Raw genomic sequence first — 23,602 nt, forward strand, 5'->3', positions numbered from 1 at the left:
AGTCAATCCTAGGATGGAGAACATGCTGTCTCCTCCATCCAGCCCTGCCCCTGGCGGATCAGACTGCATGCCCCAGGACCAGGTCTTTCTCTGCCTAGCGTGGTCAGTCTTTTTTCTTTCATTGCTTTGAGAGAGAGAGAGAGAGAGAGAGAGAGAGAGAGATAAAAACACCCACGTGAGAGAATCATTGATGGGCTGCCTCCGGTACATGCCCGGGCAGGCGACAGAACCCTCGGCCTCAGTGTATGCCCTGGACAGGACTCAAACCAGCAACCCCCCGGTTATGGGATGAAGCTCCAGCCAACCGAGTCACACCGGCCAGAAAAGCTAGCATAGTCTTAATAAACCCTTTCTTTTAGAACAGCTTTTGCCATTAAAGTTTTTGTTTAACAATCCCAACTATAGAACATTCCAGAAAAGGCAAACTATGGGGACAATAAAAAGACTGGTGGGTGCTAGGAGTTGGCCTAAGAAGGCATGAACAGGCAAAGCACAAAGGATTTCTAGGGCAATGAAAATACTCTGCATGATACCTACTCTCATGATGGATACATGCTATACATTCGTCCAAACCCCCAGAATGTACAACACCAAGGGTGACCCCTAATGTAAACTATGGACTTCGAGTGTCGATGTAGGCTCAGCAACTGTACCAAAAGGTACCCATCTGGTGGCAGATGTTGACAGTGAGGGAAGAGCTACAGTTGTGTGCAGGCAAAGAGTTTATGGGAAATCTTGGTATCATCTCAATTTTGCTATGAACCTAAACTTGCTCTGAAAATAGTCTTTACAAACAAACAAAAAAGTAATCAACAACTGAACCTGAAATCTTTCTCAAATATGAAGATTCTATGGGTAGAATTTGCTGTCCCCTTCTTTCCCCTCTGCCCCCTAAAATCATCAAATCATGGTGATTTTGGCATTGTGCCCCAAAGAAGATTATTCGAGTTTTATCTTAACATCTGAGTACAGTGAATTGAACAATGCCAGTCATTTAGAGGAACAGGCACTACTACCTCAATATTCAATGATGCTTTCGTAAGAATGTTGCCTGTTTAGGCTTTGTGATAGTCTAAACTACTAAACATCACATTTTCTATTCTAAGAATGTTCTTATTTCAAAAAGCCAACATTTAAAAAAGTATTAGTAGAAAGAAAAAAACTGGAGGGTCTTTTATGCCTTTGGGAGCAGGTTTTCACCCAGTTCAGTCCCACAGAACAAAATGACATTTCTGAGACAACCAATGTGGATCAAATGAGTCAATGCAAAGAGCCCACAATTCAACTTTTCAAAGTGAATGTAAGGCCTTACATTTATTTTAAGTTTTTAATAAATTTAAAGAAAGGCTAGATTCCAGCAAAGAGTGACAGTTTTCATCAAAACGGTTCAAAAGCTGCTGTTGATGAAATAATTAATGTGAAACCTGACATAAAAACATGTGTTTTAAAAGCAGTAATTATGGGGAAGGCATTTCAAAATGAAGCTTAAATCAAGGGTGTGAATTTTTTTTTAAGTACAGTACTTAACTATGGAAGATGACTACTCTGTAACCAAATGTTTCCCCAAAATGGACTTGTGAGCGAGCCCAACCAGCCTACGGAGAAAGTCAAATTGAGGCCGCACAGAGCAGGCCTACTCTGGGCACAAACAGATACCGCCCCCCTCAAAACACCAAAGGGACGGACCCCGAGGCTCTCTATCTTTCAAGCTCCAGAAACTTTAACCTGATGAGTTTAGGAAAATCCAAGTTCATATGGTGACCCACTTGGACTGTACAGATCAAAATGCACTTCAATAGTATCCAAATGTAAATCAGTGCCAACAAATAATTCTGGAAAACAATGTTTAGTTAAATTCTATTCATCCTTGCCAACCAATTCATATTAGTACTTGAAATCAATTTGTTATCTAAAATGGGTCACACTTGGAGAAAAAAATTCCCATCATAAATTAAAGAAAAAATATCCACTAAATAGGATAAACTTCTTCATTTAAGATTCTAATTGTTTAAAGAATAAGATAACACGTCACTATTTATGAAACCTATAGCAACAGTCTGTAGTTTTGATTTATACGTTTTGAATCACACAATAAAGAATCAAATAGAACTCCATAATCTCTTCATTGCATAAGTGAAGGGATTATAAATTTTGAAGTCAGAATCACTTTATTTCAAAGTTTTTTAATAAGGTGATTCTAACTTCAGAATCGATTGTAGAAGCAAACCCAACAGCGGGGACCCCAAGAGAGAACGGGATATAAGGAGAGCCAAATCCTCGCCTCAGCTCTGCCACTGACGAGCTCTAAGATCTATATACCTTTGCTAAGTACTCGGAAGGTTTAGAGAAGGGTAAGAACGAAGAGGGTGACTCCAGATGAGGAACAACGAAGAGCGGGCGGAAAGATGACGGACACCCTGGTAGGACACGGGAGAGACGCCGCCACCGTGGACGACATTTGGAAAGGCTGGATGTTTGGGAGAGTAAAGGATTGACTTACTTTTTATTTTTTATTTATTGACTTGAGAGAAGAGAAATATCAGTCTGTTGTTCCGTTTACTTAAGCATTCTTCGGTGGACTCGTCTGTGTGCCCTGACCAGGGATCGAACCCACAACCTTGGTGAATCGTGACTGAGCTACCTGGCCAGGGTAGACAAAGCGCTGAAATCGTAGGCTTGAGGATAAACTGAGGCCTTGTAAGTAGACAAATTTTGAGAACGAACATAAATGACGAACTGGGCCTTGGGGAAAGAGTCTACACACTGCCCTCTTCAATAGAACTTTCTGAGATGATGGACATGTTCTGTATCTGTTTCTCATATATGCCTCTTGTATGTGCCCTGACCAGGGATCAAACCTGCAACCTCGGGGTCTAGGGACGATGCTCTAACCAACTGAGCTACTCAGCCAGGCCTCATTGTTAAGTGGCGGAAGCCAATCTTGCCCATAGAACTGTACAACACAAAGAGTGAACCCTAATGTAAAAGTGGACTTTAGTTAGTAAGAATTTACCAGTACTGGTTCATCAATTATAATAAATGTACCACACTAATGCAAGATGCTAACAGAGGTAACTGTGGGAAGCTGTATATGGAAACTGTACTTTTGATGCAATTTTTTTTCTATAAACATAAAACTATTTAAAAAACAAAGTCTATCAAAATGTTTATATTTAAGTAGCCACATGAGCTAGTGGCTGGTAGTCAACAGTATGGATCCATATTACAGAAAGACTGGTGGGAAGAAAATGAGAACAGTATTTCATTTCTGACCACCCCCCTCAAAATACAAACATAGTTAATACTAAACCACACAAAGTTTATACGCAGCTTGAATATTTTTTAGCAGAACTGTGTGTTTCAAATATTCTAGATGAATAGCTTTGTAAAATGATTTTTGTTAAACAAAATTTAAGGAGGAAAATCAAATTTATTCAGTGGGTACTAGATGTCAGGTACTATAAAGGTGTATGTTACCTCATTTGAATTTCAAAACCATCTTTGAGGGAGCACTACCATTTCTGTGTTTACAGATGAAGAACCATAACATCTAAGTGATGGAAGATGAGGACCGAGCTAGATCTGACTTCAAAGTCTATGGTCGAAGATGCCCTGTATATATTCTTATGATTCCTAAAATTACCAGCATAACTGATTTTTCCCTACAATCAATTTTTCATCAGGAACTCTTAAAACCTGAAGTCATCTTTTTTCTTTCTTATTCTTCTCTAAACCTTTTGAATAGGTCGTATAGCACAATACAATAGTTAATTAACGATACACTCAGTCTCATGAGGCCTGTCCCTCCACTACGTGGCCCCTGCTAACGTGGCTTCCTCCCTGCCACCCCTCTTGCCATCCTCTTTCCCCTACTGCCTCCACTCCCACCTCTGACTGGCACCTTTAACCTGCTGTGGGATTAGAAAACAGACAACCAAACTTCCTAGAATTAGTACAAAGAAAGAGATCTTCTAAGCCAGTGCCTTCGCCAGATGACTCAGTTCATTAATCATGTGAGAATTAAAGGTGTTTTTTTTTTTTATCTAATTCCAAACTCGAAACTGCAGAGATAAAACACTATTCTGTAATAAATCGAGAAATATAATAATTCTGTTTCATACACAAACCTTCCATTAAACCACATTTTCAAGCACAGCTCTCTGACTAGCACCCATTTAAGGATGCTATTTTATGATTAAATTTAGTGTACTAGCTTTTCAATAAAGGCCACTACAAGAAATTAATGACATACAAAAACAAAGAAATATATTGACAAAAAATTGATAGTGCAGAAAAAATACTCACTGTTTAAAAAAAGCAGAAATTTTACTGCACTGAGCCCTGAATATTCTCATATGATTCCTTCTCAAAATTTCCTAAGTTGTCCTAAGACCTAAAGTTATTAATTACACTTTCCCTAAAAAGGGAGAGATTAGTATCCAAATTTAAATTCTTCTTTTCCACTTAGACCTCCTTTACTAATAGCATGAAATCTGTATCTCACTTTTCATCATACATTTCAAGATTTCAATATAACTAGGGGAAGTACCATTGTGAACTTAAGAATAAAAGAATATTTTGAAGCCCAAAACTGAAACTTCAAACTTAAAAGAAACTTTAAATTTACAAAAAGTCCAACTTTATTACAGTATCCCAGAAAGAAAAACAAGCCTAATTGTTTTGTTCTTCAATCAACCATCTAAAACAATCCAAAAAAGCTAAATACATACAAGTGTCTTATGTTTTAGGAGCGAGTCACCTGTAAAGCCAAGATCAAGATTCTAAGATTTATCAAACAAGAGATTAAATGCAGAGTGTCAGACAAATCATAACTCCAAATAATCTAAAAAATTAACTGAATAAAATGGTCACAAAGTTAGATTCATGAGAATAGAATAAAAAAGTTTCAATGTAATAATCATTTCCCAACGTATCGTATTTTTGGACTATAAGACGCACCCCCAAATTTGGAGAGAAGCAGGTGCGTCTTATAGTCCGAATGTAGCTTACCTGGCTAGTAAATGCAGTTTACATTTACGCTGGTGAAATTTAAGTTACTTATGTTATTGAATATTTTACATTTTTTGCTTCAAATTTGTTCTTCCTATTTTCCTCCTCTAAAAGCTAGGTGCATCTTATGGTCCGGTGGGTCTTATAGTCCTAAAAATACGGTAACCTCAAATAAGTCCAAGTAAGTCTGTTAATGTTCCAAGTTGTTTCTATACATTGAGAAAAACCAAAAGGCAAACAACTTGTAGATAACAGACTAAATAAATCACATACATTTGTATGTAACACTGAAACTTAGTTAATGGTCACAACCCAACGAGGAAATACAAAGTCTGAGAGTGAGCACACTCCTTCATAGTGATCAAAACTAAAACTGCAAATTGTTGTGATTTCCACCTTTTCTTCCATAAAAAGTCCCTGGCAGCAGCCCACTGTACTTGGAAAAGCATGCAAAGAATGAGGTGGGTTTTGATGGCTAACAAGCATATCCCAAAGATTTTTCTGCAGGTTCAACTACACGTAGCAAATACTCTTCTTCAAACTTGGCCCAAAAGAACTTTCCATTAAATCCAAAGAGACAGCAAGTAGAATGGTGGTAGCCAGAAACTAGAGAGAGAGAGGCTGGAATGAAACTGCTTAACAAAAGTAGTTTTCTACTGGGGTGATAAAAATATTATGGAATTAGAGGTGTTAGTTGCAAAACATGGTGACTGTACTGCTCCTGTACTATTTACTGGTTAATTTTATGTTATATGAACTAAACCTCAAGAAAAAAATGAGTGCTACGATAGATAAAATGGACCCCTTTAGAACTCTTCTCTTCTTCAAAATATTGTTACCATATTCAAAATCTGTTTAGATCTTACAGATTTTAGCTAAAATGTAATACAAGTTAAATTATTACCATATTTGCTCAGGAGTATACTGACATGAGTGCTAAAATGCTCAACAAACATCAAAAGAATATTGCTGACATACATTTGTAAACAGTCTCAAAGAAGAGTATCAGTGAACCTTAAAACATTTATTCCTCTATGACAGAATGCAATTTCAGTCAGCTTAACTGTGCGTGTAAGGTGGATTCAACATTTTTACTAGAATCCTTTTCCTGAACCTCAACCAATCAGGGAAACATTATGAGCTGATAAGAAGTCTGTGATGTTACATAAAAAGTAAACAAGCACCAGAATGACTGACCAACGTGGACATAAATAAAGATGCCAGAGCTAACTGTCTTAGGGATGGATGCAGGGCAACGTTACTTCATTTAGTGCACTTCACACTTGAAAATGTACAGAATTTACCTTAAGAAACTTTGGAGCAAAATTCCTCAATATAAATGCCTGACAAAATTAATCTTATGGCATAACTGCTAAGGCGGGTCCAAATGCCGTCTAGACTCCAGGATTAAACAAAAGAGGAGACTTAAAGGGGCCACTATGGAACAGGCTCATTTCGAGATCCACTGTGGCTGTTTTGATGCAGGCCAATCTGAGAATGTAAATCCCCTGGAAACCAACCCCAAAGATGCATGCACTCTGAGCACTGACAGGCCCGGAGCTAAACCAGGTCAGTATACCCTGCCAAGGAACATTTTGCTCCGAGGAGTCCACCAAACAAGGATCATTTATCAGTTTATTCTTCAGTCGGTTGGATGCCAAACTCTTTCAGGATATATGCAAGTGTAGACTGCTTAGACCCCCATCAAACCCCATTTCAAGCCCTAAGATCTAGAGATTTTAAAAAAATGTTGTGGAATTCTAAATGGTCTATGCCTTTTAAAAATGTAAATGAAGAATTTCAAATGTTGGCCCACTCAACTTTAAACACCACTGAAAGTCACGAAAGTCATTCTTGAATTTTCACTATGTATTTCAAAGGCACAACGTAGTAACTGCTTATATAACAAATTCAAGTCTTGAAACAATTACAGCAATCCCACAAGTCTGTCCTATGTAAATAGTATGAGTTTCTATACTCAGTGTATTTAAACCTGCAAAAGCAGTGTTTCTTTTGTCATTCACATGAATAAACACTTTTTCAAATTTATAACTAAGTATTTGGCAGAATACAAATAAATAATTACAATTGGAAGGATATTAGGGCTACAGGCAAGTACAGTATTACAAGACATAGTTTATGGTCAAAACAAGGTGCTTCAAACTTTAACCTCGAGACACATGGTAGCAGCAGTAAAGCATCTAATTTGTGTCACGACACCTAGGTTTGAATAAACTTTTACCTATTAATTATGTGACCTTTTTGCTACTTAGCTACGCCCAGCCTCAGATTCTTCATAGATAAAATGAGAATATTACAGCCTAACTAGGAGGATTAAATGAAAATGTTTTTATTCATTCAACAAATTTACTTTGAAAAACTTTAATTTTTTTATGTAGAAAAAAACTTTTTCAAATATTTTCAAATAAATCGAACACACATTAACTTTCAACATTACCAAGAAAATGCAAATCTGATTCTTAAGCTATGGTCCTGAAACTTCTTAGAAGAAAATTCTTAAATGTTAGTTGAGAAATTCTGAACTGAAATAGTCAGAATAAACATTAATAATGAAGATATGACAGTTGAGAGATCAAATCTTTAGGAAGTTTTGACAAATACAAACAGAATTCTCTAAGAGATTTCTCATTGTTAAACAGGAATAGGGACCCAGATTTAACCCATAAATTGCTGGATCAACATCCAATTTCAAATTCAAAACCTTAACACTTAAAAAGCTTTGTTTTCAGAAAAATAATATTAAGTATGAGGCAAATTAGTCCTTGACACAACATGACATTTTTTTATAACAAAACACACTAACCACTTACAATTTACAAACTTTTAAGTTACTAAAATTATAATAGCTTTAGGGTCACAGAAAAATTTAAGAACCACTGCAATATAAACTTTACTTGTATTCTGTACTAACCTAATAAAATTCAGCATAAAAAAAGAATCATAGATTTGAGCACTTAAAAGTTTCCCTTCTGAACCTTATTCCCAGAAATTCACATTAGCAGGAGCCATGTGAAAGCTGTTCTCTCCCCATTACTTGAAAAGTCAAAACATGCGCATTACTTAAGCTGTGCATAACATCAAAGCCATTCACATGTGTCCACTCTAGTCCAGTCCTCCACAAGGCAGCCCCACCTCCACGTTTACCCAATTGCTAGTCTATTTACTGTCAATTCTTGTGGAAGAACTAAGAACTAGTGCAGCTCATTAAATTTCGTATACTACACATAACCTGAAAACACTCTGAATTGCTATAAACATGGGCGAGCCACATTAACTGGCATGTTCTCTGCACAGGTCAATCTTCCTTTTAAGAATACAAAGTACATGGAGCACCCCATTTAGTGCTGAAAACTAGCAAGCAAGGCATCCAAACAATTTTAATACGAATTTCTGCACACCTAAGGTAGAAACTGGTATAGAAGTAACTCACATCATTTTTCTCCCTCCCTTGGAAATGGGCTTGGTAGGCGCCTTTCAAAAACTAAGTTTAGGAGAAATACCAATTCCTTGTTGAAGTCTCACACACCACTACCACAAGGGCAAATATAATGAACAGCTGTCCCTTGATAAGCCAAAAAAAACAACAAAAAAAACCCACCCAGTCAAAACAGAACAGTTGTTGCCAATTTTTGAAAATTATTACAACGTTATGAAATCTGCTTTAGAAACCAAACGTCCAACTCAGAGGAACGGCCTGGTCCGGAATAATTTTAGGACGAATTACTGAAAGCCAAAATTAGAACATGAGACAGGAGGACACCCGGAGTCCTAGCCTGCAGACGAGCCCTCGCGGCTCCGGCAGGGACGCCTCACTGGGCCTAGCGCACGCGGGTTACCGTCGTTTCTTCCGCGGCACATGAATAATGCACAGCGCTTCGTGGGAAGAAAAGTTCTATTCCAACATTACAGTTTGTCTCCGCGTTGCCAGTAAGTGGCTTTGTTTCCAGTTCCGTGGATGTTCGGGGATGTCTGGAGTTACCGGCGCTCCCAAAGCGCCCCCGCTCCGCTCTGCCCCAAGGTCCGGGGGGGGGGGAACCGAGGCCCGGGGCTGTTTGAAGAGGAGGGGCATCCCTCAGCCCTCCACCCCTCTCCATCCCTTCTCGCTAATCGCCCTGGACCTCGCACATTTTTGTGGCTGTTCTGCTTGCACTTATACGCCTTTTGAAAAGACACCTGCACCCACGGCGTTCCCCAGCTCGCCACCAGGAGGAAAGGAGACTATCTGGCTCCATCTCCAGGGAAGCAGACGTCGTGAAACCCACTCGGCCGGGGCGGGGAGCGCCCGAAGGGGTTGGGGACCCGAGCGGCCCCGAGAGGGCGGCAGGCGGAGGCGGCGCCTGTTTACAGACGCCGTCACCCCACCCCCCGCCGCCCCGCGGGCTGGGGGTCCAGGAGCGCTGCCCGGACGCGGCCCCCTCCCGCCGGCCGGCCGCCCCCTCCCGCAGTTCAGGGCGGCGTCCCCACCTCCCCACGGCCTACGGGCCCCGCGGGCCCGCCCGGCGGCAAGCCGAGGCCTGAGGCCTAAAGGCCGCTGGCCACTGACAAGCCCCCCGGCCGCTCGCGGGGCCCGAGGCCGGGCGGGCGGACGCGGCCCCGGAGCGGAGCACCGGCTGGGGCAGCCGCGTCCTCGCCGCCGCTGCCTATTGTTCCCGACCGAGGCCGGGCCGCGCCGCCCCGCTCCCCGCGCCGCCGCCGCTCGCTCACCGCGCTGGTCCGAGCAGCAGCTCCTCTCAGCTCCGAGTCCCCGCGGCCGTCGCCACCGCCGCGGCAGCCACCGCCGCCGCCGCCGCCGCCGCCACCGTCGACTCGGACTCTGTCCCAGGCCGCCGGGCCCCGGCCGCCGCCACCGCCAGCGCCGCCTCCGGGCCCCCACCTGCTGCTGCTGAGGCTGCTCCGGCAGCAGGGGCCATCTTGTTGGTCGAGCTCCTCTCCTTCCTCCTTCCTCCTCCTCCTCCTCCTCCTCCTCCTCCTCCGCCCGGTCGCTCTCGTTCCCGTCCTTCCTCTTCCTCGGGCTCCCGCCCGCCCCGGAGACTGGGGCGGAGCCCAAGGCGGAGCCCGGGGCGAGGTCCCTCCTTCCGGGGGCGGGGCCAGTGCGGGGCGGGGCCAGCGCGTGCGGGGCGGGGCCAGCGCGGGTGGGTGGCTCTGAGTCACTCGCCGCCACGCCCCGCGGGGAGGCTGGCGACGCGCTCCGCCCCACCCGGGAGCGCAACACGCCCAGAGCTGGCGAACAGGTTCCTGCGCCGGCCCGGCCCAGCCCGCCCCCCCCCCGCCCTCCCGCGCCCCTGCGCCCGGCGGGCAGGTGGCCGGGCTCTGAAGGTGAATTGGAAAATGCCTGCCGGTGCCATCCCACCTCGCACTGCCTCAACCCCTGGGCTTTCTCAGCTCCCGTCTCCCCGTTCTAATGGTTCCTTTGCATCAGCTCGCCTCCCCCACCCCACAAGAATTTGTTCTTACTTCACGTTAGGCAGGTTCTTCATGACACCAGCTTTGCCTTAGTCACCCCTCTCAAGAGTTCCCAAACAGTTCGGCCTCCCATCAGGGCGACCGGGGCCAAAGGCCCGTACACTCACCGCTCCGGAATGTGTCCCCAGGTCCCCGAGAACTCTAAGAGCTCTCTTGGCAAGGAAGGGGCGCGGGGCGGGAGGGGGCAGGAAAAGATTCGACTCCTGGAAGAGCTCCGGGACCTAAAAGTTAACCTCGTGAGGACTGAAAGTTTCTTCTCCCTTAGGGAGAAGGAGTCATTTTGCTCTGGGGTAATGGGAGACCCCTGCAAAGCAATTCTGTTTAGCCGGGTCCTGGCGTTTGAGAAGGGAGAGAAATGGAATGCTTTTTGTACCATGCAGCCCTACTTTCAAAATAAATCGTCTTATTAGAAGAGAGGAGAGAGATGGTCCACAAATATGCACCCCGTTAGTAGTTCTCTGCATCGCCACCACCCCCCCTTTTTTTCCTTTTTTGCCAAGGGCGCAGAGATTTGCTTTCCTGTTCTTTCTCCACTGCTTGCATCACCAACACCACGGAAAGTGCTGTACTCTATTTAGAGACGCTTCTGCCTTTATTGTGATAAAATCCAGTCACTAGGACAGATAAGAGTTTTTTCTATTATCTGTAAATAATATGTCACACACCTTCCTAAACTCTGGGCAGGGGAGGGTTCTTTTTAAGTTGCTAGCATCCTCCAGCTACTCAGATTTCAGCTTCTTTTTAGACCTATCGATGTCTTTCTATTGATTGGAAATGACTGCCTTTGAAAATCTGTAACCTCGTCTTCAACCTACTACTTAGTAACCCCAGTCCTACAAAGAGCAAATTTCCCACCTTCCACAGAGGGATCAGACCAGCCTGCACTAACCTAAAGAGTATCTTCCACCTAGAACAGCTCAGCCTCAGTCCTCTACTAGGAAAAAGAGATTAATCTGTTCCTGCTTCTCCTCCTCCTCCCTTTTTTTCACTCCTAGGGAACCTTCCACAACAGAAGGTTTTAGCGGCTGTTGCTAGGCAAACATGCCAACTTAAGTTGCTTAGGGGAAGCCAGTAACTTCCATTACAACCTAGCAACCTAGATAATATAATTCCTTGAACTATTAATAGTAGTACCTCAGTTGGTAAAGCCTCTTCAAGGTTCCCTTAAAAAAATAGAATTTTAAGTTAAATTTATTTCATTAATATTTCAGTTAAAAATAAGTTTACAATGAAGGGGCTTCCCAAAAATTCATTTTAGTGATATAATTAAACATTGGGCAGAAAAGGGAGAAGAGCAGCTTTGAAGAAAATACTGAAGTGTTTACAATAAAAACTAACCTACAGGAAATCATTTATATGCTTCACACTCCCCAGTTAGGCCACGCATAGGAGATACAGAGAATAATTTATCCCTTGAGGCTGAGTCTATTTATTTTATTTTTTAATATTTTATTTTTAGAGAGAGGGGATGGGAAGAAGAAAGAGTGGGAGAGAAACATCACTGTGTGGTTGCCTCTCATGTGTCCCCCACTGGGGACCCGGCCTGCAACCCAGGCATGCACCCCAACTGGGAATCAAACAGGTGACCCTTTGCTTCACAGGCCCGTGCCCAATCCACTGAGCTACACCAGCCAGGGCAAGGCTGAGTCTATTTAGAAGAAAGACAATGTGGTTATTCAGTAAGAAAAAAGATATTCTGGACTTTGGGAATATCCAGAATAATAATTATAATGGATAAGGATTTTAGTAAGTGAATGAAGCTCCTTTTTTCCTGATTATGCTATTGAAAAGTTTTTGCTATGTTATTGTTTATATAATAGTAACATTTTTCAGGGTATTGAGAATGACATTTAATCTTAATAAGATTAAATAAGGTATGTTGAAATTTAAGTTATATATGTTTAACCTTCTAAACTCCTACTATTGTATAATTTGTTTTAATCCAATGAATTTTGTATTAATGCGGTGAAATATGTTTGAGCAACACCTTGAACTAAGATAGCACACTAAGAATGAATTACTGAAGATGAACAGGTTAAATGTTTTACAGTCACTTGTATTTAAAAATCAGTTTTGTGGCTTTAACACAATTTAAACAATGTTGTTTTGTAGTGTATTTTACTATTTAATTCTAATGTGGAAAGCTTAGAAATTTAGACTCTGCCTGGTCCTCCACCATTTGATACAGTATGAAAATTAAATGAGTCATTTCATATAAAGGACTTAGAATGGCATGTGGCCCATAGTTAAGTATTCCAAATTTTTAAAAATTCATCTTATGTATATGTCACTATAGTCTTTGGTTTCTTGATCAAATGAGGATGTCATCAAACAACATTTTTGCTCTTAGCATGAACCCTAAAAATATTCATACTTTTTTTTAGATCACATGCAAACTAGAGTAACGCCTTGTGGGTTTCTTTCCATGTATTTTTGATAGGCCTGCACTATATTGCTTTTCCTTAGATTATGTCTGTCTGTATGTATATATTTATGAGAAAAGCCTGTGCTTTTTAGGTTATGCTGAGTGATGTTTTTTAAAGCTACTACGTTCCTTAGAATTGCTCTGGAATGTGTACTTGTCAACCTAAAGCAGGGTTTCTTATATTAAGGCTAGAAAAGACCTTGGATAGCAACCCATTTACTTCAGCAAAGGAGACGGTCCAAGAAAGGCTGCTTGGATCACATATCTGAGTTCTTATTTATAAATGCTATGTTATTGTGGAGGGACCAGGAGAGATGGAAAGGCTGGGATGGGAGGAGGAAATCCAAAGACGAATGTGTCATGTGTCCCTGCCTTAAAAAAAAATGTACCAATGTAGTAGGAGAAATCCAATAAGGTAGGCAAGTTGGTGAGTAGAGTATAAAATAGTTTATTGCATAGAGGCTACAAAGGTCTGTGAAAAGGCGGAAAGAGTAGGAATCTTCATTCTAACGTCACAGAACCTACCTTTTGACAGGTGGCAATGCTGTGTATGAGATCAGAGGTGTACCCAGTGGCACAGAAGTACAATCGGTTCTCCATTCAAGGTGGGTAGGAATGAGGAAGAATAAGGAATGGGACGTGGGATACTAGAGTGTGGATGAACTACAACACCTGCTTAAAGTGCAGCTGGGACCTGAGAATTCTTCCATGTACATCGTTCGTGTAGGGGGGAGGAAGAATGAGATCCTCACATGGGAACCTGCACAGATGGGGGTCCTGGAGCTGAGTCATTCGCATTTTCTGACCTGCTTCAGGTGACATAAGGGTGGGAGGTAGAGCGAGGTGTCTATCCTTCCTCCTCTCCCCTATACATGCACAGATTCTCCATAACCTACTCCCTTCCCAAGTCCACGCTCCTATTACTAGTGTTCATTAAGTTTAAGGCATACTAGTGTTCATTGAGATAAATCTGTAGGAAATAAATAAGAAATAGAGCACAGGTGGCAAACACAAGGCCCGCGGGCTGAATCCGGCCACCCAGCTTGTTGTACACCTTGTTTCTGCCCAGTGGCAGCACTGAGCTCCTTGTCCCCAGTTAAGTAGTTACCTTTATACAGTTCTAAAGTTACATTCAGCCCCTTGAAGGCAACCTCGAGGCTGATGTGGCCCGCGGTGAAAATGAATTTGACACCCCTAAAACAGAGGAAAAAAGTCCCCAGCAATTACACAAAGGAAATATGGGGAAACCAGTATTTTCTGACCTACCCTTCCCCTCTAGAGTCTAGTCCCAAATGAGTCCCAAGTCATCATCTACAAACTAGGCCAAACGGATTGCCTTAGATTCAGGATTACAATTCAATGTAATCAGGGCAGATATAACTCAAACCGGCTTTCGGATTTCAGGAACTAGGTCCCCATAGACTTGATTTGAAAAGGGCTAAATAAAATGATGTTTCTGAATCCTACCTGAAGTTACTTCTGAGGTGACCTACCTCCCTTGAAGGCCTCCAACTCAACATCGAGCACATCTGAACTTCAGTTGACCTTCTGAGACTTATCTTAGAGTGCTAAGAAGCAGCACCTTTTTACTAAAGAAGCATTAAACAACTTTCAACAAAGAGGCCCATTCTAGGCACTACTTTAAAATGTCATAAGAGAAAGCAGTTCAATTTTTCAAGGGACAAAACTGTGTGGAATACTGTTTTCTTCGTTATTGTGTTAGTCCACTAGGGCTGCCATGACTAACACCACAGACTAGACGGCTTAAACAACAGAAATTCTCTGGGAACCCTCTGGAGGCTAGAAGTTCAAGAGCAAGGTGTGGGCAGGATAGGTTTCTTCCGAGGCTTTTCTCCTTGGCTTGTGGAAGCTTTGTGTTCGTGTCCTAATCACCTGTGCTTGTAAGGACACCAGGCATATTGGGTGAGGGCCTACCCACATGACCTCATTTTACCTTAATTCCTTCTTTTAAGGCCCCATCTTCAAATAGCACCACATTCTAAGCTACTAAGGTTTAGGACTGTCACATATGAATTTCGGGGAGAGGAATGGACACAATTTAGCTCACAACAATAATAAATACTACTTTAAGAATATCATGCTTATGCCCTGGCTGGTGTGGCTCAGTGGATTGAGTGCCAGCCTGCAAACCAAAGAGTTGCCAGGTCAATTCCCAGTCAGGACGCATGCCTGGGTTGTGGGCCAGGTCCCCAGTGAGGGGGTGCACATGAGAGGCAACCACACTTTGACGTTTCTCTTCCTCTCTCCCTTTCCTTCTCTCTAAAAATAAATAAAATCTCAAAAAAACATATACTTATGAATAAAGGCACCCTTGTGAATGTACAATTTTAAATATACCCAGTTAAATCTGAAGCTTTTCTTTTTCTAATTACTCCTTGTATCATAAAATATCAATGGTTTTGAAGGTACAAATTAGCAACCAGAAATAGGATACTAAAATAAAAAATTGACTACCAAAATTATCTGAGTAATACCACCCGATACTAGAAAATACATACCAGAATGTGACTAGACTCAAGACTAGTATGAAAGGATTACTATTTATATAGCTAATAGTTTGAACCTCATTTAGAGTTCCATCTTGTCTAAATAAGCAATTATAGATATACTGAGGTCAAATATGTCTTGTAACCAAATGACATCATCTAGCACAAATGTATGTTCAGTATCTGTTGGGCACTCTTAGGTCTATCATGTCATGAGCCCCCAGTTAGGAAAAAGTGGGACATTAACGTGTAAATCATTCAGGAAAATAGAATTTGAAAGTGAGCCTTAAGCAAGGAGAGGATACTTCTTTCTGCTCCATGACTTACTTTCTAGGATCCAGACTTAGGGGAGTCCTTAGAGTTCTTTACGATATTCCAAGAGGTTAAAGGTTAAAGATGAGCTTTGCTCCTTGGAGGCAGGTCACGACCCAGATAGAAAGAGGTCCCTGGGGAAGAGTTCTCATTGAAGGTGAATATTCAGCTTCAGGTTACTCCATGAGTTTTTTTCCCCTCTCATCTCCTCTACCTTTGAATAAAGTCTTCTGTGGAGGCTTCAGTCTTTTCTCAGCTGCACTACCTTCTATCAATAGGAAGGTTCTGCAGCCGTAGTTAGACCAGTCTTTCTCACGCAGGCCAGTGTAGCATCCATGATGGGAGACACCTACAGCTCTCCCAGAGGAAAAGCAAGCACAAGGGATGAGAGTCAGAGTCCTTCTCCACCTGGATATTTGTGTTCTCTTGTCCACCTTGGACATGGAGAAAGACCTGGCGCTGACCCTTGATCCACTGCTTCCTACTGACCTTGTACAAGTTAAGCTTAGAAAGTTTTGATTTCCTTTAAACTAAGAATTGTAAAATGTATCTAAGATGGGTTTTAGGAGATTAAAATGAGAAAATACATGGAGACCCTCAAGTACAATACCTGCCATCTAACAGATACTCAATGAATGAGAGTTATCTTTAAATGATACCAGGTACTGTGTATAGTATAGTATAATTATACCAGCCATATTAGGCTGGTGATTCTCAGTTTTGTTGTAAACTTTGAAAAACTGTATTTCTCCAGCTCTGACACTAGAGATTTTGATTTGAGGTGTTGGTGTGGGGCCAGGGATCTTCATTTTGGGGGGATTTTACAGGGGATCCCCTCTTACCATCTGAGGTAAGAACCACTAATGTAGATCAGTGCTCAGCAAGGTTTTTTGGTAAATGGCCAGGTAATGTATAATTTAGGCTTTGCAGGTCATACAATCTCTGACATAACTACTCAACTCTGCGTAGCAGGAAACCAGCCACAGGCTGTGTAAACAAATAAGCACGACTGTGTTGGAATAAAACTTTATTTACAAAAACAGACAAAAAGAGATAGTAAGCTGCATTTGACCCCCAGACTGCTGTTTGCCAACCCTGTCTTCTACGAAGAGAGATTATGTTTGCTATAGCTGGGGGAAATATTTTATTATTGTTATGTTCCACCGCAGCATTAAAAGCCTTACACGCAATGACTAAAGTCTGGTGTTAAACAGAATTAATGAAACAGACAGGGTTCCTGCCTTTCAAGAGCATTAGTAATCTGAAACAACAACAGCACAGACATAATGTTTATGAGTGTTCCTGAATGAGGAAGGGTCATATAAACAATGTGGCTATAGAAGTCCCGAAACTGAGTTCGGGGCGGGTAGATTTTCCTAATGCTCTTGATTTACAAATAGCAGATAAGAGCAATACAAAAAAGCACAAGGACTCAGCCAGGAACCAAAGTAAACAGGAGAACAATGCCCCAGATGACCTTCCCCTTGTCAGCGAGAGGCTAGGAGGGAGCATCTTTTTAAAAGGGGTCCTTTAAATAGGGCTTCGTGGTTCTCCACATGGATGAATTTGGCTCCTCACAATGGTAATTTCTTTGGTAAAATGCATTAGTGTCTGATCATCCTCTGAGATTAGGGGCCGTGTTATGGGTGCCGTTGAATGACATCTGTGACCATCTCCTTTCTTTAACTTGCGACAATGAAAATCGTTTCCCTTTCACCACAGGAATACTAGTAAACGTAGAAGAAAAATCAGTGGATCAATTTGTGTGCGTGTGCATGCATGTATGTGTGGCTTGGTTGAAATCAAGTGATTGCTAATTCAGTAACCTATTGCCTACAATTGTAGAAATGATGAAGTAGTTGCTGTTGGATAAGGAGAGATTCCTTTTTATGTCTTCATATTCCTGAAAGATGGACATAATATTTGTAATATTTTTGGCTGCCCAGTATTCTACCCTGTCCTCCTTATACTGTTTGGGAACTTTCCACAAGGGAATTTTTGTGGGTGGCAGGATCTCTTCTCCCACTACACGGGTCCAAATGTCCAGCTGCTCACCTTCTGCCCTCTGCCCTGCCCCACGGTGAGCCCAGGGTGAGGGGGGAAAGCAACCTAAGCTTCTTGGGAGATTGGATGCTCTTAGGTGGGACTTTGAATCTGGGCTGAGTTACACAGGAGTAAGTAGAAGTCAACCCACAGTGTCTGTGATATCCACAGTCTGGCGGTGCAATGGCAGCAAACCCTGGGGTGGTGTCCAGCACTCACTGGCAGTGGCCAGCTGAGGACTGATTTTAGCTCTGGTTCTGGCCATCTAGCCTCCCTCAGTTCCTTTCCTTACCACCCAAACAGTGAGCCATTCAATGTTCTTCCAGGAAATTCCCTTTCTGCTTAAGGTAGCCACTGAAATAGTTTAACATATGACGGAAAGGATGCAGAAATCCAGGGAATGCAGAGGTAATCTATTTTCCCATTTGTCCTATAGTTGTCCTTTACTCAGTTTAATGGAGTTGCCCATATTCTTTCTTTGTTTAGGCCCTGATTTTTATGACCCTCGTTATTAGCATCTCAGAAGTTGAGTCCATCTGTGTTCATTTTAAACTCAAGTCCAGGTGTCCTAAATTTGGTTTCCTTTTGTTAGCTAAGTTCACTGATTGTACCCAAATAATGAGCACCCCTCCCAAGCTTTTGATTTGAAATTGTTTACTCATTCTGCCATAAATCTTTAGTGTCTACATTAACAGCAAATACTGCACAGATTTCTCAAGGGGAAAGGATCCATCTTAACCTCTGTTTAGCTAAAAATTATGAATGCAAAGTGCCTTTTATTTTTTTCTTGAATTCCTTTTGCTAATAAGAATCTGCCTAATCAAGGGTTTTATTTGGGGCATTCAAAGCCCTCCTTGCTAAAACAACTATTTATTGATTTTAGGGAGAGAGAGAGAGACAGACAGACATCGATTTGATTTGCTGTTCCACTTATTTGCGCATTCATTGGTTGGTTCTTACATGTGCCCCACCCTGGGATCAAACCTGCAACCTCGGAGCAGGACGATGCTGTAATCAACTTAGCTACGCAGCCAGGACAGAAAAGGGATTCTTTTTAAAATGTTTGCAAAAGTATTCCAACTACCACAATGGGAATGTTCACTGATAGCTCTTTTCTACAGAAAAGAGCTCTTTTCTGGTTTGTAATCTGGTTTCTGCAACATTTAATCCAACCTCAGATGTTCTCAAATGATGATATATATTCCCAAACAGAACAAAATTCATTTGCATCTACTTTATTACAATCACAATGAATACTTAATAACCTGTTATGTGCCCATCACTACGCTGTGTTGATGCAGTAGTGGACGGGACAGGCAGATTCTCTTCCTGGGGAGAGCTTCACGTTAATTTAGCAGGGAAGATAGAATGCTTCAAAATGGTTGAAGAGCCACAAGTTCGAAGGCCAAAGTACATGGCATATTTAAAAGTGAGAACTGACCTCGTCTGAGATGGAAGGAGAAGGCTTCCTCAAGAGCGACGTTTAAGCTGGACGCTACAGGATGAGTAGGAATTAGCCAGGCAAAGACAGCAAAATGTTTCAGGCCAAGAGAAGAGCATGTGCAGATGCACTGAGGCAAGGAACATTCAAGGAACTAACAGAAATGCAGTTTGGTTAGAGATGGTACAGAGATTCAGAGGGATGTTAGCAGAGGTAGACTGGTAGGCATTGATAACCGGAGTGGAAACTTGGAACTTTATTGGAAGATAGATTTACCAGATAAAAGACAGGACATCAAATTAAATTTATACTTTAGATAAACAACACCATTTTAGTATCAGTATGTCCCAAATATTACATCGAATATACTTGCACTGGAAAAATTACCTGTTGCCTGTATAAAATTCAAATTTAACTGGGCATCCTGTATTTTTATTTGCTAAATCTAGCCACCCTATTATAATAACAATGTGAAGTCTGAAAGGCTAAGGAGGGACATGATAAAATTTGCTTGTTGAAAAATGACTCCCTAATTAGAGAGTGGAAACTGTATTGGAGGCAGAGTGAAGGCATGCGAGATCTCGATCCGTCTCTCTTTCTTCAAAACTTCTCTTCCTTTGCCTTCTGACGAAATCACACCTGGATTTTTTTTCTCCTGTTTCTCTGCTTACTACTTCTCAGTCTTTTTTTTTTTTTTTTAACAGACCCACCTCTTTTGTTACATGTTAGTGTTCTAAGACTGGCCACCCACAAAGTCTGCAAGGACAAGGAGCAACGGGTTCTCTTATGTGTTGTTAGTGACACCGTGAAATGCTTTGGAAAGCGCATGGCGGTTTCTTTTGAAGTCAAAACATCTGTGACCTAGCCAGCCCACCTGTGGGTGTTCAAAAGAACTGAAGCAGGGTATTGAACATACATTTGCACACCCGTGTTCACTGTAGTATTGTTCACAATAGACAAGAGGTGGAATCAACTGGAATGCCTATCTACTCATGATCGGGTAAAGAAAATGTAGTATATACACACAATGGAATATTGTTCAGCCTTAAAAAGAAAAACCCTGCCATATGCTGGAACGTACATGAACCTTCAGGACACTGTGCTAAGTGAAATAAGCCAATCGGAGAAGGACAAATACTGTATGATCCCACTTCTATGAGGTCTCTGGAGTAATCAGATTCATGGCAGCAGAGTGGAGTGGTGGTTGCCAGGGAGGGGAGAGGGGAAATTTGGGAGATGTTTAATGGGTACAGAATTTCAGTATTGCTAGATCTCTTACACAACAATGTGAATATAGTCAATGCCCATGAACCGAACACTTAAAAATGGTTAAGAAGGTAACTATTTTTACCACCACTTAAAAATTAATTTTAAAAAGATGCTATTATGCAAGGATTCAAAAATCCTGTCTATACATGGGAGCTTTTGAAGATTATAAATTGGGTTTGCCTAGTCATGTGACCTCAAAAAGAAGTCAGACATAGTAATCCAGAAATGTAGATTTCATTTAGGGGTGGATTTCCGAGCTTGTAAACATCATTTTGCTTTTCAGATTTGATTGGTATGCAGGAGGAGATTATATAATACTATTATATATATATATATATATATACACATACATACAACATATGTGTGTGTGTGTGTGTGTGTAGTCACAAGTGACCACCGAAGCATATTTACGTAAACACAATGGGTGGGGGTTCAGATCAGGACTCTGCGTGGCATGAGTTCTCTTGCCGTGGTGCACGTGACTGTGTTGGATTATTTCGGCGGGGAGAGATCCGTTCTCTCTTCGGCCCTTGGTACTGTCTGCCATCCGCTGTCTGCGGGCATCACTCTCTTCTGGAGCAGAAAGGTAGGGAGAATGTGGTTGGTAGTCCCAGGGCTACTTCTTTATAGCTCACAGTGTAAAACCAAGGAAGCACCCCACTCTCAACCCCATCTCAAGCACAGCGCACAGGCAAGTCCAGGGGGAAGGGATGGGCCCCCTGGTGGCATGTGCCCGCCCTCGTGGTGGTGACAATAGAGACCTTGATGAGTAGCTCCACCAAGACCACATGGGACCAGGAGAAGAGGGCTCTGCAGGTACCTCTATGCTAAGTGCCTTTTAAAATCAGATGCTAAACACATTTTGCCTTTTAGGTAAGATGTATTAAAACTTGTTTTGAGATAATGCAATAATTGAAACCAAAAATAGTAACAAGAGCAACTAATATTAATTGTGTGTTTACCATGTGTCAGGCATTATTCGAAATGTACTGATTCGTTAAATTCTCACGACAGGCTTATAAATAGGTGTTATTATTACTATCTCCATTTTATAAGTGAGAACATGAAGGAAAGAGAAAGATCAAGTTGCTTGCCACAAGGTCACTCATCAACAACGGTGGTAGAGCTGGGGCCTGAGTCTTGACAGTCAGCCCTGGAATCAAGACCCTTGAGCTGTGCTGACAGAGAATAAAAGGGATAAAACCCACCCAAAATGTTTGGGTACATGTTTCCCAAGTATACTCAGTAGAAATTTTGGAACAAAACCAAAAGATCAATTTGGCTTTGAACCACCATAAAATGCTGAAGACTCAGAAACATTTGTTGAAGATTGGAGTAAATTTTTAAAGAATTCCATCGGTGTTCAAAATCAGTGGTTCCCCGACCTTTTCGGAACCAGGGACTTGCTTCATGGAAGACAGTTTTTCCGAGGATGGAGGAAGAAGAGAGGCGAATGGTTTGGGGACGATCCAAGGGCGTTACAATGATCATGCACTTTATTTCTATTACTGTTACATTGTAACATATAATGAAATAATTACATAACTCACCATAGTGCAGAATTGGGGGGGCCCTGAGCTTGTTTTCCTGCCACTGGACAGTCCTGTTTGGGGGTGATGGGAGACAGTGGCACCCGGAGTGTGTTGCTTATGTCCAGTCTCCTGCAACTCTCGTTCTGGCCGCCCTCCCTGCAGAAACCCGCTTCACAAAGCCAGGGTGTGGGAAATGGAAGCAGGCTTTTCGGTGTTTTTGTGGCCATCCCAGGGTATTCTGCCTTGACTTTACTTTTTTATTTTTTTGCCTGCAACAAACTTTTTTTTTTCCTTTAAGGCTACTGAAAATCTGCACATAGACAAGGCAATTAGTCCTCCTAATAAAAATACCCCCGTCCACGCAGGCAAGGTCTCCATCAGATTCCACAGTGAGCATGTGGTACCCCACATTTTATTCCACAGGGGCATTTTCTTGTGAGTCTGTGGGGTTATGATCTATTCTTTCTGGAAATATTAGCTTCTCACAAACAGCCTCCTTGATCGGTAAACACCACGCTACTTCACTGGACTCTGTGAAGAAGAAAGGCAGAGTGTGCATTAGTTAAATTAGCAATTTTGCTCTCTCATGATGTATAGTCTCGTAAAATGTAGGTCTTGTCAGCCTCGGGTAAAGTCTCATGGCATTCATTCTGATAAGCACTCCATCAGTCCTCAAAAAACAAAAAATGCAATAGCAAGAAAAAGCAAGTAGGCATTACTCTAGTTTTCACATTTAGATTTAAAACTCCCTGATTGTGAAGTTCATCCTCAAACAGGAGAACTTCTTCAAAAAACTTAATCTGTTCTCTGGCTTTCCGTTTCTCTGTATTTATGTCTCTGTGTTGGAGGCACGACCTTTCACTTGATTGGTCGTGATTCTCCAAGTAATGTTCCCTTATAATCTGTTGTATAGGTCCAATCACATGGTTTAACCACTTCCTTGGCATTCACCCTCATCCTGCTCTCCTTCCACTCCCCTGCACAGGCTACTTTCAGCATCCCTTGGTAGCTGTTTATACATCTTAAAGCATCTGTAGCATTGAACTTGATCCCAAAGCCAGAACAGTGCTGGATTCTTAAAAACATCTCCAAATACCATTTCAGGGTGGGATGGCATATGCAACTCATCAGCTAACTTCTCTGTCAACTTCATGATGTGGGTCTTGGTGGCTGTCAGCTTCCAGGGCCTAAAGGAGAAGTCCCGGTGGCTGCTCTGGAAGCCAAGGACCATCATGGCCAAGGTGGGCCCACACGGGGGCCCAGCTGGATGGGCTGGAGTGGCCTCGGCAGTGGACCTTGGCTGCTCACCAGCTGCTGCGCAGCCTGATTTCTAGTAGATCATGGACCATCACTGGTCCGTGGCCAGGAGGTTGGGGATCCCTGTTCTAAATCATCCAAGGAATATATTGGGTAACAATATATTTCAGTCTCCCAGGGGGATGTTCATACAAAAGCATGCCGTGCACATCCTTGGGTATTAACTGAGAGCTTACTTGTGTTACAAACAACTTTACCCACCGAAGAATCTAAGACAATCTCTTGGTACAGCTGAGAGCCAGCATCAAGCCGACCTTTAAGT

At 42.2% G+C, this 23,602-nt stretch overlaps 1 protein-coding gene and 1 pseudogene across 3 annotated transcripts in view; both read right to left on the bottom strand.

The window, feature by feature from the left end:
- Positions 1-9,823, bottom strand: part of RC3H1 (ring finger and CCCH-type domains 1) — a 70,167-nt gene extending 60,344 nt beyond the window's left edge. For all 3 annotated transcript variants that reach the window (XM_037145555.2, XM_037145556.2, XM_037145554.2), the window contains exon 1: positions 9,736-9,823. The gene's annotated coding sequence lies outside the window, so the exon portion shown is untranslated. The remainder of the gene's footprint in view (positions 1-9,735) is intronic.
- A 12,239-nt stretch (positions 9,824-22,062) lies between these two features.
- LOC119049518 (TIP41-like protein) lies at positions 22,063-23,257 on the bottom strand (annotated as a pseudogene).
- Between the last annotated feature and the right edge of the window lie 345 nt (positions 23,258-23,602).

This window comes from Artibeus jamaicensis, unplaced genomic scaffold, assembly GCF_021234435.1.
Source record: "Artibeus jamaicensis isolate MK-2021 breed Jamaican fruit bat unplaced genomic scaffold, CSHL_Jam_final contig_327, whole genome shotgun sequence".
In the NCBI taxonomy this organism is placed as follows: domain Eukaryota; kingdom Metazoa; phylum Chordata; class Mammalia; order Chiroptera; family Phyllostomidae; genus Artibeus; species Artibeus jamaicensis.